This window comes from Natrix helvetica (assembly GCF_964273705.1).
Source record: "Natrix helvetica genome assembly, chromosome: 8".
In the NCBI taxonomy this organism is placed as follows: Eukaryota; Metazoa; Chordata; class Lepidosauria; order Squamata; family Natricidae; genus Natrix; species Natrix helvetica.
The window spans coordinates 9,912,790-9,926,851 of NC_138559.1; positions in this window are offsets into that span (position 1 = coordinate 9,912,790).

A 14,062-nucleotide genomic window follows, 5' to 3' on the forward strand; every position below is an offset into this window, starting at 1 on the left:
ATCTGTCTACCTGCCTACCTACCTACCTATCCATTATCTAACATCTAGCGCTATCATCATCATTGCCTGTCTGTCTGTCTGTCTGTCTATCTGCCTGCCTGCCTGCCTGCCTGCCTACCTATCAATCTATCTACCTACCTACCTACCTACCTACCTACCTACCTACCTACCTACCTATTATCTAACATCGATCGGTATCATAATCATTCATTCATCCATCCATCCATCCATCCATCCATCCATCCATCCATCCATTCATTCATTCTGCCTCCCTGCCTCCCTGCCTCCCTGCCTCCCTGCCTCCCTGCCTCCCTGCCTCCCTGCCTACCTGCCTACCTGCCTGCCTGCCTGCCTGCCTGCCTGCCTCCCTGCCTACCTGCCTACCTGCCTACCTACCTACTGATCTATCTATCTATCTATCTATCTATCTATCTATCTATCTATCTATCTATCTATCTACCTACCTACCTACCTACCTACCTACTTACCTACCTACCTACCTGTCGTCCACCAAGCCACACCCACAGAACCGATAGTAAAAATTTTTGAATCCCACCACTGGTGTGCACCTAATATAAATCCTACCCCCCCCCCCCCGGTCCCAAAATAAGCTCTACTTAAGAGTCTGCACAGCCGGCCATTCCGTCTGGTTGCTTGCAGTGCTGCAGCCACAAGGAGAGGCGGTAGAACTGCCGACACACCCTGCATCGGCTTACCTCAGGGCCCCCACAGCCAGGCCATCCATGCTCCGACACCTGCCTCACAGTGGCAGCACCAGCACCAGCAGCCATGTTCAGCAGGAGCCCATGTGGCCGCTGGCCCACTTCTGCTTGCTTGTGGCCAGAATGGAGCAGGAGGCCAAGCGGTGTGCTGCTGATGCCGCGGCCATGACGCGAGGCAGGTGACGGGGCATAGGTAGCCTGGCTGCGAGGTAAGCCAGTGCAGGGCGCACGGGGCAGCTCCACCCCTTCTGCCTCACGGCTATGGCACTGGTGCACCACACGACCTCCTGTCCCACTGAGAGAAACAGAAGAAGTGGCCTCCTGTACATGAAAAAATAATAACCTAAAAAAATAAGCTCTAGTTCTTATTTTGGGGGCCAAAAGAAAATAAGACTCGGTCTTATTTTGGGGGAAACACAGGTACTTGTTTATACATTTTAGCTTATATGATTGTCCTTTGTACCTAGCTCTACTTCAAACAAACTTTTCTTCATCCGATTCCAATTGTCTTTTTTACCTCAGTTAAAACTGCCTTTCATCTCATTCTAAAAAAGCTATTGACAGGGATGTCCTTCGGTAGCTAATTGCTCTCTTGCCTTCATCTTAATTTCTCCCTTATCTTGTGTTATTAAATCTTCCTATGCTGACCATATGCCATTCATGAGGTAATTGTGACCAGATTCTAACCCCGAATGCACAAAGATGGAAGAGGAATAAAATACCCACAAGGAGAAGATTGAATTTTAAAATTTACAGAGTTTGTGGAAATGGAGAGTTTCATCAGGGGAAAAAAAATGACTGGAAGCTTTTTTGTTAACAAAACAAACGACTGAATAAAAGATTTATGGATTTGGGATTTCAGAAAGACCTAAAGAGTGAAAGGAATGTATAAAATGAGAATTACTAGGTAAAAAGAAAGATGGAAGTCTTAATTCCATGTTTTTTTTCTTGCACATTTTTGGTCCGCTTTTCTATCTTTCCCTTTTGTAAGTTTTCCTTTGTTTAAATTATTTTTTTATTGTATTCAAAAATTCTTTTAAAAATTATTTTGAAAGTGATCATTTGTTTCCTTTTAATGCTTATTTTCAGTTATCCAAACTAATGATCACCACATGTTTTAGAAAATACCATAATTAAATATGTAGCATGAGAAGAATTTGGAAATGCAATAATAGACATAGGATTATATTTAGATGGAATAGGAACAGGAACAGGAACAGAAACAAGAATAGAATAGAATAGAATAGAATAGAATATAGAGAGAATAGAATAAAATAGAATAGAATAGAATTCTTTATTGGCCACACAAGGAATTTGTCTTTGGTGCAGATGCTCTCAGTGTACATAAAAAGACAAAATACATTCGTCGAGAATCATAAGGTACAACACTTAATGATAGTTGTAGAGTACAAATAAGCAATCAGGAAACAATATCAGTATAAATCGTAAGGATACAAGCCACTAAATTACAGTCCTGCAGTCATAAATGGGAGGAGATGGATGATAGGAATGATGAGAAGATTAATAGTAAAAATAATGTAGCCTTAGTGAATGGTTTGACAGTGGTGAGGGAATTATTTGTTTAGCAGAGTGGTGGCATTCAGGAAAAAACTGTCCTTGTATCTAGCTGTCTTGATGTGCAGTGCCCTATAGCCTCGTTTTGAGGGTAGGAGTTGAAACAATTTATGTCCAGGATGTGAGGGGTCTGTAGATATTTTCATAGCCCTCTCTTGACTCATGCAGTATACAGGTCCTCAATGGAAGGCAGTGTCAGGGGAAAAAAACGCCTGATATCTGAGATCAATGGATCGGGCTGATTCCCTTCCGCATATCTTTTGAGATATTAAGAAAATAAATAAAAGTCTTTGACAAGTATTCTAATTAACAAACAAACTTTAATAAAAGTAAATAAAAGTAAAATAAACTAATTGTTACATTTTGATAATGAAAGCTCCGTCTGCCAGCTCTGCTTGGCAGCCGGACAAAAGAAGAAAGGAATTTTGGAATGTGTAACGCATGCGCAATAAATCACTTTCAGATAAGAACTTTTATGACCTGCACAATAACTCTTTCTTAGTTTAACTCTTGAGTGTCAATTCATTCAGTTCAGGCCTAGCAAACTTTTTAACATCGTGACACCCCTTCTTTTGCTAGTCTGGGCTGACGTCATCAAATCATCAATTAAGGCACATCTTCTTTCGCAGATACTCGTGTTGATTTGCGGCAAGTGGTTTGTTAAGCATGTCTGCGATCTGATCATGTGTAGAAACATATTGCAATTTAACAAAACCTTGCTTAACTAATTGCTTTGTGTTTTGATAACGAATGTCAATGTGTCTGGACCCAGAACCTGTAAAATGTGACTCAGAAATATAAACCACAGATACATTATCTTCCATCACGGTGATTGGTCGAATCGGACGTGTCCAGATATCTGTGATCAAAGCATCAAACCACGTTAGAGAATTACAAGCATCTGAAACACAAGCATATTCAGCTTCAGTAGATGAACATGAAACAAAACTCTGTTTTCTCACTTGCCAGTAAACAGGACAACCATTTAGGAACATCATGTAACCAGAAGTGCTTTTGCATGACTTCTTGTCGCTCGCCCAGTCGGCATCAGCAAAACAAATCAACTTTGGTTGATCAGTGTGTGTTGGTTCTAGCAATAACTTCATGTGTTTAGTGTGTTTCAGGTATTTCAACAACTTCTTAATGCATGACCAATGAAATTGTGTTGCCTTACCTACGTGTCGTGATAAAAGATTAACACTAAGTGCGATGTCAGGTCTGGTCCAACTACTAATGTATAATAGTGAACCAATGACTGAACGATAAAGTGTTTGATCCTCGAACTCAGGACTTGGTTCATGTGTTAAGTTGTGAAAATCTGTTTGCATGGGTGTCTTTGTTGTGCTAGCATCTTTCATGTTGCAATGATGTAGAATGTGGTCAATTTTCTCTTCTTGTGAAAGACTAAACCCCTTCTGTGTCTTTTCAATTTGAACACCTAAATAAGTGCTAATGTGTCCTAAAGATTTTAGTGTGAAGTATCTCTGCAAACTTTTAGCAAAAATCTCACTCATTTTCTTATTTGGACCAATATAAACAATATCATCAACATAAACAAGAATTATCTCATATGCATTGTTAGATCTTTTTGTGAACACGCATTCATCAGTTTCGGACTTAATAAAGCCCATTGAATTTAGTTTGTCAGTAAGACATAAATACCACATTAAACCTGACTGTTTCAGACCATAAAGACTTTTGTTCAGGAACCAGGTATCCCCTTCTTGCTTTCGGAATCCTGGAGGGCTTCTCACGTAGATCTCTTCATCTAGGTCTGCATGTGTCCACATCAAATTGAAAAACTTCTAAACCAAGAATAGTTGCAGTGGTTAAGGCAATTTTTACACTTTCAGTTCTGACTGTTGGTGAGTAAGTGTTTGTGTAGTCCTCAGGAGAACGTTGAGCGAAACCCTGAGCTACAAGTCTGGCTTTGTATAAAGACTCACCATTTGGTTTCTTCTTGATTCTGTAGACCCATCGGGTGCCAATGACTTTCTTGTTTGCTGGAGGTTTTGCAGGTGTGAATACATTAAGTTTCTTTAAACTGTCCATTTCATCCTGCATTGCATCATACCACTTGTCTTGTTCTGAATCAGGAAGCTGTTTGATTTGTGTGAATGTCTCTGGAGGAAGAGTAACGTTGCAAATCAAAGGTACTGGTGTTTTTGTCAGTTGCCATGAATAACGTTGTGGAGGGATTCCTTTTGTGGCCCTCTTGGAGCGTCTAGGAACATCAGTCCAGTCTTCTTCTTCTTCATCATCATCATCATCATCCTCGTCCTCACGTTCGTCGCTAGCATCAGCATCCGCGGCTTGCGAAGACGGAACATCAGGTTGTGAAGAACTGGTAGAAGGAATATTTGCCTGTGAATTATCATCAGGCTGCGTGGCATCTGGAACACCATCTCTAGGAAAATAAACTTCAGGATCATTGGAATGAATCCTGGACCAGTCAATATCTTCCTCAAAATTAGCAGATTGTGAAATGACAATCACATGTTTAGTATCAATGAATTTGTACCATTTTGAATTATCATCAATACCCATAAATCTTAGTCTCTTTGCTACTATACCTCCCTTTCTTCTTTGACTTAAGGGAGTGTTCACCATAGCATATGAACCAAAAATATGGAGGTTCTTGAGATCGGGCTTGTAGCCATACAGCATGTAGAAAGGAGTTTGATTGATTACACTGCTCCAAGTACGGTTGACAATGTAATTTGCATATTTGATTGCTTCACCCCAGTATGCGTTACTGAGATTGGCATCTTCTAGAAGACAACGCATCATGGTTTGTAGAACCCCTTGTCTTCTTTCTACGACTCCGTTATGAGCCGGTGTATATGGAGCAGATGTCTGATGAAGAATTCCATTCTTACGCATCCAGTCCTGGAAACGCTGAGACATGAATTCTGCACCACGGTCACTCTGGATTCTGGCGATGCGAACTTGGTATTGTGTAGAAACAAACGCTGCAAAGTCTTTAAAAATCTGAAAGGTCTCAGATTTCTCTCTCATAGGATATACAAATCCATATCTAGAATGATTATCTACAATTGTTAAAAAATACTTTCTGCCACCAAGTGTTGGTGGGAAAGGACCCACTATGTCAGTGTGTACCAAATCAAAAATGCGTGTTGACAGGCGTGTAGCATGTTTGGGAATTGCAGCCGCCTTGGATTTAGCCTTTTTGCAAACCACACAATCCAAAAACACCTTACACCCCTTTAGATCCAAACCTTTTGCGAACTCCGGCATCTTTCTAAGAACACGGAAACTGGCATGCCCCAATCTTCTGTGCCACTTGTGAATACACCTGGAATGCAAAAGTTTACCAGTTAGTGAATTCTCAACATTTACAGTTTCATGAGGACCCTCAGGCTTGCTTTGAGCAACCTGTTTCTGTTTTCTTTGTTTGTTGGCTTTAGGAGCCTTTGGCACAGTAACGTTTTCTCTCTCTGGGACAACTCTCTCTGGGTCTGCGTTGTGCCTTTTTGGAGTTTGCATACTTGCCTGTGCTTGCCCTTTAGGCTTTGGCTTTAAGTAATAAACACCACCAATCAGCATGGTTTCAGCAACAATATCTCCATCTTTAACTAAGTAACTTGTTTTTTCGAGGTGGTGAACCTGGAACTTTAAATCTCTAGACAAGTGACTTTGACTAAGCAAATTACTGGTTGCTGAAGGTATGTAATAAACATCAGGGATGTGTGTATCGAGCTCTTCAATGTAAACAGTTCCTTTTCCCATGACCTTGCAAGTGTGGTTGGTGAAGGAATACAGTTCTCGATACTCGGGCTCTGGTTCGCCCATCTCTGTGAAAAGTTCCCTTCTGTGGGTAACGTGCACAGCTGCTCCACTATCTAAAGTCCACAAAAGACGTCTGTCGAACTTTGGATCTGGTTGTGGAACGTTGGTTATGGCCAGTGTCACAAGTGGAGCTTGTGAATCACGCCTTGGACCACGACGGCCTTGTCTTCCGCCTCTACCTCTGCCTCTGGAATCTGTTCCTCTGGGCTGGTACGTGGCGGGAGCTGGAACTCGTTGGGGACAATCCCGGGTGTCATGTCCCACACGGTTGCAGGTGTAGCATTTTGGCATCCTTGGAGCGTAGCCTCTTCCTCGGAAGGGACGTCTGGCTGGAGCCTTTGATGCTGGAGGTCGTTGCAGATGTGGTGTAGCTAACCTGATAGCTTCGTCTTCCACTAAAAGTCTGCAAACGTGGTTAACTGTGCGTTGAGCAATAGGCACGTAGTTAATCTTTGCAACAGCATCTTTCCATTCATAATTCAATGAGTTAATGATGATGCTAATCATTTGGATATCATCGATTACATGGCCATTTTGTCTCAATTCACTTCTCATTCTTTTCAGTTTGGTCAAATGTCCACCAATTCGTTCACCAGGTTTCAACTTCGAACCATGGAACTCAGACATGAGCAAACATGAAGATTCAATTGAAACGGGCCTGTAGCAATCTTCCAAAATAGCCCAAATTTCTTGGGCAGTTGCATCAGGTGGAAAGATACCTTGGATCTCAATTTCCATTGACATGAGCAAAGTCGTGATTGCTCTGTTTTCGAGGTCTCTCATTGCAGGTGTCCAGGGTTGAGGAGGAGGATTAAAAACCATGGAATGTGTGCCTTCTCTTCGAAGCAAGAGCGCAATTTCACTGACCCAGGCTTTATAATTCTCTCCTGACTCCTTTAATTTGGACTCACCAGTCAAGGGGGTGACTGTGAATACCTGCTGAGGAATGTGCATCGGAACAATTTGTTGTTCTGGTTGCAAAGCTGGTTGTTGAACCAGGGGATGCTGGGGTTGCATCATTGGCCTTTGCGTGGCAACATCAAATTGGCTTCCTCGAATTCGCCTTTGGCTTTGCCTTTTTCCATCTAGGGAGGATTCGACACCACCAGGGGGTGTTGAAGACTTAACCTTTGGAGGCAAAGTTTTGGCTTCTAAAGGACTCATAGCCAATTCTTTAAAACTGTCACGAAGCTGCATCATCTTTTGCTGTAATAATTTTTCTCCGCCAGCAGATGGCAGTGCAGCCTCACTTTTTGGCTGCAGTCATCTATACGTATGCGGAAGTTCAGTTGACTCAAAGGGACCACGTGACCTCGGTGACGTGTACATGTCTCTTTGTTCTAATTGACCAATGAACTCTGTGGGGTGTGTCTTAGGCTGTTGTTTTGAAGACAAGATGGCGTCCTCAGACATTTTGGGAGTGGGGGAGCTCCTCCTACTTCGCTTTATCTCCTCAAAGCACATTCTCGCGTCCCTAGCATATTTTTCAAAACGTTCTATTTGATCAAGATAGCTTTGCATTTCTTCATCATCATCTGGGGGGAATTCATAAAATCTGCTTTCTGCGTGGGAGGATTTTTTTTCTGCCGGCAGTTGCCATTCATCAATCGTTTGATAATCTGCGAGGGTCTGGGAATGGAGTGGCTCTGGCAGAGTGGGAAGTTTTGGCTTGGCCCCCAAAAATTCATAATCTCCTGGAGATATTTTAGAAGGAGGAACCACTGACCTCGTTTCGTAGATGTCGCGTCCTGTAGCTCCTTCCCCCACATCTGGCTCGGCACCTGAAGGAATTTGTTGTTCCTGAAGCACGTTTTGATCTTGCTTCTCTGTGTCCGAGGGAGCCTCCTTGTCAGAAGAAGCTCTTTCCATTTTTCTTCTTTTTTCTTTTTCTCCGACATTGCTAATTAGGCTTAGTCGGTTATCTTTAGATAGCATGAAGGGAAAATACAGCCATAAATTGTAGCCATCTCAGCTGCCAAGTTGTCAACCATCCTCTGCTACCAAGTTGTCAGGGGAAAAAAAACGCCTGATATCTGAGATCAATGGATCGGGATGATTCCCTTCCGCATATCTTTTGAGATATTAAGAAAATAAATAAAAGTCTTTGACAAGTATTCTAATTAACAAACAAACTTTAATAAAAGTAAATAAAAGTAAAATAAACTAATTGTTACATTTTGATAATGAAAGCTCCGTCTGCCAGCTCTGCTTGGCAGCCGGACAAAAGAAGAAAGGAATTTTGGAATGTGTAACGCATGCGCAATAAATCACTTTCAGATAAGAACTTTTATGACCTGCGCAATAACTCTTTCTTAGTTTAACTCTTGAGTGTCAATTCATTCAGTTCAGGCCTAGCAAACTTTTTAACATCGTGACAGGCAGGTTGGCAGTAATTGTTTTTTTCTGCAGTTCTGATTATCCTCTGAAGTCCATGTCTGTCTTGTTGGGTTGCAGAACCATAAGAAGCTGACTTTGTACAATCTGCCCAGTCTCAACATTTCGCAGCCCAGACAATGACTAAATCAAACACATCTGATCAAATGAACAGACTCAAAAACGAAGCGTTTTGGGACCTTTGTTGATTCTATACAGTGGTCCACATTCATTCACATGTCAGTCCAGAGTCTGAAATTTATCTTGTTCAGCAGCCCTGTTGTACTCGGTCACTTCAGCGAGGAGGAGGAGGAGGAGGAGAAGCCGAAGGAGGAGGAGGGAGAGGAGGAGAAGCAGAAGCAGAGAGAGAAGCAGAGGCAGAAGCAGAAGGAGGAGGAGGAGGAAGAAGAGGAGGAGGAGAAAGAGAAAGAGAAAGAGGAGGAGGAGAAGCAGAGGCAGAGGCAGCAGGAGGAGGAGGAGGAGAAGCAGAAGCAGAGAGAGAAGCAGAGGCAGAAGCAGAAGAAGCAGAAGAAGCAGGAAGACGAGGAGGAGAAAGAGGAGGAGGAGAAGCAGAAGCAGAAGCAGAGAGAGAAGCAGAAGCAGAAGAAGCAGGAGGAGGAGGAGGAGGAGGAGGAGGAGAAAGAGGAAGAGGAGAAGAAGAAGCAGAAGCAGAGAGAGAAGCAGAAACAGAAGAAGCAGAAGAAGCGGGTGGAGGAGGAAGAAGAGGAGGAGGAGAAGAAGAGGAAGAGGCTGAAGCAGAAGAAGGAGTAGGAGGAGAAGCAGAAGCAGAGAGAGAAGCAGAGGCAGAAGAAGAAGAAGCAGAAGAAGCAGGAGGAGGAGGAAGAGGAGAAAGAGGAGGAGGAGAAGCAGAAGCAGAGAGAGAAGCAGAGGCAGAAGAAGAAGAAGAAGCAGGAGGAGGAGGAAGAGGAGAAAGAGAAGGAGGAGAAGCAGAGGCAAAGAGAGAAGCAGAAGCAGAAGAAGCGGGAGGAGAAGGAGGAGGAGAAGGAGAAAGGAGGAGGAGGAGAAGCAGTGGCAGAGGCAGAAGCAGGAGGAGGAGGGGAAGAGAAGGAGAAGAAGAGGAGGCAGAAGCAGAAGAAGGAAAAAGAGAAGGAGAAGGAGGAAAGAAACAACTCTGCAAACTCAAATCATCTAGCTATCACATGCTGGGAGTCTCTCTTTATTATGATCACCTGACTTTGGTATGCACGATCAAGTTCTCTAAAACAATTCCCAAGCCAAGGCTTTGTGGGAGGTGACCTTGGAATCTTAACTAGCTAGGAGTCGGAGTCATAGCAGCACCCAGCAACACCCACAGCGCCATTTCTAAGCTTCCGATATTTCTCTAGAGAGAGAGAAAGAGATTGCATAAGACCTTTGGCAATTCTCACCCAGCAGCAGCATCTTGTAATGGCTCCTGCCTAGGCTACATTTCTGCAGCTGCAAATCTTTCATAAGAAGGATGGATGCTATTCTGGGAATAATGTTTGCATTTGACCTATACATAAAGTACAGTCAGTGTACACTCTCAGTGCTGAGTGCTGTATCTAGAACTCAGTGAGAAATGTCATTTCCCCCCCAACTGTTTTCCGGTTAAGAACGTTTACCCTGGAGAATCTCAGAGGCTACCGTATTTTTTGGACTATAAGATGCACTGGAGTATATAAGACGCACCGTGATTTTGAAGAGGTAATTTTTTTACAAATGTTGTTGCACTCTGCAGGCCTTCCAAACTCTCTACGTGCCTTGTTTTTTGCAACAAAAAAAGGGGCAGGCAGAGCTTTGGGAGGCTTGTAGAGTGCTCCTGGGGGCTGCCCCACCCAAAACGAGCAAAAATTGTCTGTTTTTTGCTCGTTTTTGCCCTCCCCAGCCCCCAGGAGCCTCCCAAACCCTCTGCCCGTCCATTTTTGCAAAGTGGGCAGGGTTTCCGTAGGCCAAAAATGCTGTATTCAGTCTATAAGACGCACCCAGATTTTCACCCTCTTTTTTGGGGGAGAAAAAGGTGCATCATAACAGGTATAAGTATAAACATGGACATGAACAAAGGAAATGAATAGAAATAAATGGGGACAGTAGGACAGGGACGGTAGGCACCAGAGGTGGGTTGCTAGTGGTTCGGCCCGGTTCGGCCGAACCAGTAGTGGAATTCAGGCCTAGGTCACAGAACTGGCAGCGACTCAGGCTTGTCACGCCCCCGAACTGATTCCCTCGCTGCCGCTTAGCTGCCACCATTTTGGATTTTAGTGACTGCACGTGTGCAGTTCACTGTAAATTGTTCTGCGCATGCATGCAGAACAATTTACAGTGAATAGTGCATGCATGCGCACGGGTTGTGAACTGGCAGTAACACCGGCAGCCACCCACCCCTGATAGGCACACTGGTGCGCTTATGCACACCCCCTTTACAGACCTCTTAGGAATGAGGTCCACGGTAGACAGTTTAAGGTTGAAGCTGTGGGGGTTTGGGGATGTAGCAACGGAGTCAGGTAGAGCATTCCAGGTGTTGACCACTCTGTTGCTGAAGTCGTATTTTCTGCAATTGAGTTTGGAGTGGTTTACCTTGAGTTTGTATCTATTGTTTTCCCGTGTTTATTGAGGTTGAAGCTGAAGTAGTCGTTGACAGGTAGGATGTTGTAGCAGATAATTTTGTGTACTATGCTTAGGTCAGACCATAGGCAGCATAGTTCCAGGTTGTCCAGGCCCAAAATTTCGAGCCTGGTACCATAAGGGATTCTATTGTTGAGCAGAGGAGTGGAGGACTCTTCTCATGAAATACCTCTGGACTCGCTCAATCGTGTTAATGTCCGATATACAATATATATATAGGTAGTCGTTGACTTACAACTTCAACAGGACCAGAAAATTCATCATTACACAGTGCGGTCATTAAATGAAACATCACGTGATGACATTCAATTTTACAGCCTTTTCCCCACAATCATTAAGTGAATCACTCATGGCCATTAAGCAAAACTTCACTGGATCAATGTTTATGGGGATTCTCAGTCATCCAGGCGATGGTTATCCCAAAGGTGCTTTTTCAAAAGGCAACTGGACTTTCTCGTGTTTTTTTTCTTGAAGATGTTTCCCTTCTCATCCAAGAAGCTTCGCCAGTTCTTCAAGAAGCTTCTTCGGGAGAACTGAAAAAGCTTCTTGGATGAACAGAGAAATGTCTTCAAGGGAGAAAAACAAAGAAAGTCCCGTTGCCTTTTGAAAAAGCACTTTTGGGAAGTTCTTAGGATCACAATTTGGAATTTTACTGCTGACTTCTCCATTGACTTTGTCTTTCAGAAGTTGGTGTGGGAAGTGGCAAATGGCAACCACGCAACTGTGGGAAATTGTAAGTGCAAGGACAGGGCATAAATCACTTTTAGCAGCACTGTTGTAACATCAATGGCTGCTAAATGATTGGTTGTTAAGTGAGGACCACCTATAATGGAATTTGATAGTTATTGGTTATTGTTATTGATAGTTATTATCCTGCTTAGAATTCCAGCCACACAAAGTTTAATATTCTTGAGTATGTCCTAATTTATTTACCATCGTTTTTTTAGGGAAATGACATATTCTCTACATTGACCTTGTAAGTGACAGGTAGTGGGATCAGAATTATATTTGCTGAACTTGATATCATTTATTTGAGAGCCTGAATGATATGTAAGCCCAAGTGGCTGATGAAACGAATTAAAGATAACAATAGAGAGAGCAACGTCACAAAGACAGAAAATAGATTACATGAAACACTCATAGCAGGTTAAGATAATGGTCCATCAGCTCCAGTATTGTCTAGTTGACTAACCCTTCTTCAAGGTTTCAAAGAGAGGAGAGATATTTTCATAATCTATTTCTGATTTATTTGTTTTTTTACTTCAACATGCTGGAAACTGGTTCTCGGAATGTCAACATCTAAATCTTGCGTGGCCTTGAGCTGTGATCCTTTGCTGAAGGCAACATAAAGCAAAACCGAAGAGCATTGCACTAAAATAGCTTTCAACTATAGCTCATGACTAGGGGACACATTGGCTCAGTGGCTTGTCGATCAGAAAGGTCAGCAGTTCGGCGGTTCAAATCCCTAGCGCCGCGTAATGGAGAGAGCTCCCGTTACTTGTCCCAGCTTCTGCCAACCTAGCAGTTTGAAAGCACGTAAAAAATGCAAGTAGAAAAATAGGGACCACCTTCGGTGGGAAGGTAACAGCGTTCCGTGCGCCTTCAGCATTTAGTCATGCTGGCCACATGACCACGGAGACGTCTTTGGATAGCGCTGGCTCTTCTGCTTAGAAACAGAGATGAGCACCGCCCTCTAGAGTCAGGAACAACTAGCACATATATGCGAGGGGAACCTTTACCTTATAGCTCATGGCAGATAAAGTCAACGCAGAAAACATTTCTAAAAGTCATGATTTCACCACCTTCTCTCCAAAAACTAGGCCTCCTAAGTAGAGTTCCTATAAACAACACAGCATCGTTGAAAAATTCTGGTTCAGCATCTCCCAGCGTCCCTTCCGATGGGAGCGGAATATGAACATGAGACAGGCCTTCAGAAGTTCAACAGGTAGGTAAAATTTGACTTGGCCGAAAATTCATTGAGAGAAATCACTTGCCCATTTGATCTGGGAGAGAAATCAGTTTGAACCAGGAAAATAATCCCTTCTGCTTAATTTCCTGCTAAGATGACATTCACAATGAGGTGACTTTTCCCAAAGGATTTAAAAGTGTTTAATGAATATGTTCAGGAGTGGTATTGACTTACTTTCCCTACTAGTTCGCAAATGATTTTGTTGCCATCCCTCTGCAGGGTCTTAGCAGGCTTGCTCATTTTGGAGTATGAAGAATTGTTGCAGGAACTGGGCAGGGCTAGCCTAGGTAAGAGAAGGACCAGGGGAGACATGCGAGCAGTATTCCAATATTTGAGGGGTTGCCACAGAATGGAAGGGGTCAAGGTATTTTCCAAAGCACCTGAAGGCCAGACAAAGAATAATGGATGGAAACTGAACAAGGAGAGATTCAACCTGGAAATAAGGAGAAATTTTCGGACAGTGAGAACAATCCACCAATGGAACAGAAGTTGCCTTCAGAAGTTGTGGGAGCTTCAAGAAGAGACTGGATTGCCATTTGTCAGAAATGGTGTAGGGTCTATTGCATGAACAGGGGGTTGGGCTAGATGACCTACAAGGTCCTTTCCAACCCTGTTTATCTCCACATTTTTCAGATTTATTGATGTATGCTTCTGATTGTACTTTTGTGGATTTTATTATATAGATGTGGCCAATCAGTATATTTCAAGGTGCTCATATGATCATTGAAAATTTTACCTATCCCCAAATACACTCCACATTTTATTAAAATGCACTATAGTGGTCTTCCAGTACTTGAGGGGCTGTCACAGAACAGGCTGACTTATTCTCCAAACTGCCAAGGGGCAGGACAAGAAGGAACAGATGGCAACTAATCACAGAGAGAACCAGCCTAGAACCAAGGAGAACTTTCCTGACAGTTAGAACCATTAATCAGTGGAACAGAATTTGCCTCCAGAAGTTGTGAATGCCCCAACACTGGAAGTCTTTAAGAAGATGTTGGATAGCCAT